A 4,108-nucleotide genomic window follows, 5' to 3' on the forward strand; every position below is an offset into this window, starting at 1 on the left:
TCCCACCCCGCGGGCTGACCGGGGGAAAGCGGGGACCTGAGGGGACATCCCCGCTCCCACCTCCCGCCCTGCGGGCTGACACGGGGACCGGGGGGGAAAGCGGGGACCTGGGGGGACACAGCACCGGGATGGCTGGGGCTCGGCCCACCGCAGCCTCCTGGCCCAGGATAGCTACCTCGGCTCTGCAGGAGGGGGGGTGCGTTGGTGTATGCGTGTGTGTCCCATCCCCATGTACCTGGTCCTGTCCCTGTTGCCGCTGACTCCGCCTCATGTCCTCTGCCTGATGTTGCCATCAGGAGCACTCTCCCCTCAGGCCCCGCAATACTCCTGGTGGCTCCTGCCTGACGGTGCCCCGCCCCTCCCACGCTCCTGTAGGATGAGGCTGAGGGGGGGGGGGGCAGAGGGCTGACACTGCTCATGTGGCGCGCTGCTTTAGCTGCGCAGCCATTTTAAGTGCAGTTGGAGGAGGAGAATGCCAAAATGCTGCTCCTCCGAAACAACTCGCCAGGGGGTAAAATGCAGTCGCCCCGGGCGTCCACGGGACCGTATTTGTCGAAGACTGATATACATATATCTATAAAAACACAAAAAAAAACAGGCGCACTCATAGCGTATAAAAGTATAACAATAAATTTATGGAGTCAAGGATTTAAAAATACACACTCACAAACATAGCAGAATACAAAGCAGTTATGAGTGTAACTCAACCAGCCATGCACGGGTACCAGATGATGGGTAGTTTCAGTGAAGTGTCCGGTCTAAATGGGCTACAGCAACCTCTGTAAGTGCCTCCGGAAATCAGCCAGACGCAGAAACCAGATGACGGATGACTTCAGTAAAATGTCCGGTATAGGTGAACTGTGGCAACCTTAGTAAGAGCCTCCGGACCAGGGGAGCACGAGGGACGCCGCTTTCCTCTCAATCAGGCGTCACACAGTGAGTTCTCGGCTCCAAATGCCGCGAGAACTCAGTGACGTCACTGGATTCAACCGGAGAGAGTTCCCATGCACGCAATGAATGACCGGCTGAGATAAAATCCAAAGAAAACAATAAAATGCTGTGTACAAAGGTAGTGAGTGATGTAAAGAACAATTGAACAATATCACCTCCACATAGTAATCTCTACGCGTTTCGTCTCAGAGAGACTTCATCGGTATATGTTTCATTGGTTTGACCTGAAAGCCTGACTGCGCAATAACAATTGTTATTGAATTATTTTACAATGCATACTTATTCCAGGGGCTACTCCTACATTTTTCATTTGTATGCCAGTCTTCAGGGCATTTTCCCGTATCTCACAAAGTTTAGTCCACAGAACATTAAGAAATGACATATGTTCCGTTTAGGTTCTTGCTCAAGACCTTGATGAGGTGGGCAGGCTTGAATCATGTTTTGGTCAAAAGATGCAACCAAATGACTCCTTTGTCACACAGACGTACCTTGTAAATGTAAACATGACACTAGTATGGTATTTGAGCCCAAATTGGTAGGAGAGAAGGATTTGTTCTCTTGTTTTCCATATATATATATATATATATATATATATATATATATATATATATATATATATACATGTTAGGCCAATGGTTTTACCATCAGCAGTGACCCTTGTAAAGGGAGGAGGAGCGCGGTAATCCGTACAGTCTTCCACAAATGTTTGGCCAATTCTTTTCCTTGCTGCATACTCCATAAGGGCATTTTATGGTCTTGTTAGTGATACTTTGCATCATAGGGATAGGTGGTTATCAGCTTGCCTGGTTCCAGCTTTACACAGTTTCCTAAAGAATGGAATGATCTATATTTAGACACAAAGATCAGTCTCTCGTGAGACTGTCAAAAATTGCTAATGCTGACTATATTGCAAGTCATCACAGCGGGGTATTGGGAAAAGTTTTCAACTAGCAATAATCACGCCTCAGATCAACCTCATTGGCTATGATACTGCCACTGCGCAAAGTTAACTTTCTACTGGCTTAGTAACCACCAGCCCACAAGAAGCCCTCATTACACTGGTGGCTAGCAAATGCAGGAGCTGGTTCAGTGCTATGGATTGTGGGAGTTAATATGGTAATTCAACTGTGAACTAGAAAGACTCTCTTGCAGTTCCACAAACAACCACTTGCAGTGTATCTGCATGCAAACGCTTCAGCCAGAGGTGTATTTGGGACCAAATACATGATCTCTCCTCTCTTACCAGTGACCTGACTGTGAAATAACAATTATGATTGAATATTGCTATTTCAAACCTACTGGAAGTTGCTCGAAAACATGATCTCATATGAAAAAGAAATGTTTTCTCGCAGCGATATTCATGTCAAATGTGAAAGTCACACATTTAGACTTGAAAAATAAAATCCATACAGATCAAATGAGCAACTTCAGTAGCTCAGGGACATGGCATGTACTTGTTTTTATATATGTCAATCTTCAGGACCCGGGTGGGTAACCCCCTCTAAACACCAACGAGATCTTATCAGATATACACACTCGTCATGCAGATAGTATGGACTCATTCATTGTAGGTTTGGTAGGGAAATATATCATCAACATGGTTAGTGAATTATGAACATTATTACAACCACTTTCGACATAACACCCAAGGTCTCTGTGGCGCAATTGGTTAGCGCGTTCGGCTGTTAACCGAAAGGTTGGTGGTTCAAGCCCACCCAGGGACGTCTGTTTTCCACCCGACAGCTCTTTTCTTCACTTGTTCTGCCCATGGAATCAAGTAGCCGGGAAAACCCCGAAAACATTCACATCCCTGATTATATTATACCCACTTATCTCCTTCAAGACATTTAATGAGATTTTAAAATAGAATGTCTGATGACTAATTGTCGTTTCATGCACCAAACAAAAGACTTCTTTTTCTATTCATCAATGTTGGTATCTATTAAAGCTGCAGTTCAGTCTATATCCTGCATGTGTGTTTTTTTTAATAAATCAGTTCTGTAGTAAGAAATAATACTTTTAGCATTTTCTGTTTTTAAAAAAACAACTTTGAAAGACCAATTTTCTTGTATTCTATTTTAACAAGCATTTGCTAAGGCACTGCCCCTTCATGTCCTGTCACAAACCCAGGCACACCCCTTTGTCAGCACTGCCCTCCCTCTCTCTAAACGTGCACTAGCATCTGGTCACATGATCTTCCTCATAGAGTACATTCAAGGAAGCTGGAGAAAAGGGATCAGTCTGCATGCATAGCAGCTCGGATAGGCGATTTCAAACTTATTACAGTGTTTATTCCATTCATTGCACGTGTATATAATGTAAAATTGTAATAATTCCATTTATAGCAAACGTGTATATGTGAATATTATTTAGATGTATATGTATGTTACTGAAATGTGGAGTGAATGTGTAGGTAAATACACACAATACACTTCCACTGCATATATATATATATATATATATATTATATATATTATATATTATATATGTATGTATATGTGAAGTTATGTGAGTAAAAAAGTGACAAAAACCCTCCATAGCAAGGCAAATAGCAAATGGAAATATTACTGTATGCTCATTTGTATGTATATATATATTTATATACACACACACTTCAAATACGGATAGTGATTCACGTAAATGATATATATATACACTTTCTGGGAGTATAAGAGTGACTGTCCTGTTGTTCCTTTTTTTGTATCCATCATTGAATGGTATGCACCCTCTCTTTACGTTTATTTTATACTAGCTGAGAGACCCGGCGTTGCCCGGGATGTAATGTTCCCGCTCCTCCTCACCCCTCCCCCTCTCTCTGTTTGTCCCCCATTCACATCAATCCAGTTCCCCCCCTCCCTCCTTTACAGCTTCATGCAGTGTGTGTGCGTCAGTCATTGTGTGTGTGTCAGTCAGTCAGTGTGTGTGCGCGCGCGTCAGTGAGTCTGACGCAGAAACACAAACACACAGACTGACTGACGCACACACACACACAGTCAGTGTGTGCGTGTGTGTGTGCCTCAGTCAGTCAGTGTGTGCGTGCGGCAGTCAGTCAGTCATTCAGTCAGTGTGTGGGTGTGGGTGAGGGGGTGTGCGCGCGCGCGTCAGTAAGTGTGTGTGTGTGTGTCAGTCAGTGTGTGTGTGTGTCAGTCAGTGTGTG

At 44.1% G+C, this 4,108-nt stretch overlaps 2 non-coding genes across 2 annotated transcripts; one reads left to right on the forward strand and one right to left on the reverse strand.

The window, feature by feature from the left end:
• Positions 1-1,818: 1,818 nt before the first annotated feature.
• On the reverse strand, positions 1,819-1,959 carry LOC142471504 (U4 spliceosomal RNA). Its single transcript, XR_012789463.1, has one exon. It is a non-coding gene; the product is annotated as a U4 spliceosomal RNA (small nuclear RNA).
• A 642-nt stretch (positions 1,960-2,601) lies between these two features.
• TRNAN-GUU (transfer RNA asparagine (anticodon GUU)) lies at positions 2,602-2,675 on the forward strand. The gene has a single exon. It is a non-coding gene; the product is annotated as a tRNA-Asn (tRNA).
• Positions 2,676-4,108: the final 1,433 nt, after the last annotated feature.

The sequence above is a fragment of the Ascaphus truei genome, chromosome 20 (genome assembly GCF_040206685.1).
Source record: "Ascaphus truei isolate aAscTru1 chromosome 20, aAscTru1.hap1, whole genome shotgun sequence".
NCBI classification, from domain to species: domain Eukaryota; kingdom Metazoa; phylum Chordata; class Amphibia; order Anura; family Ascaphidae; genus Ascaphus; species Ascaphus truei.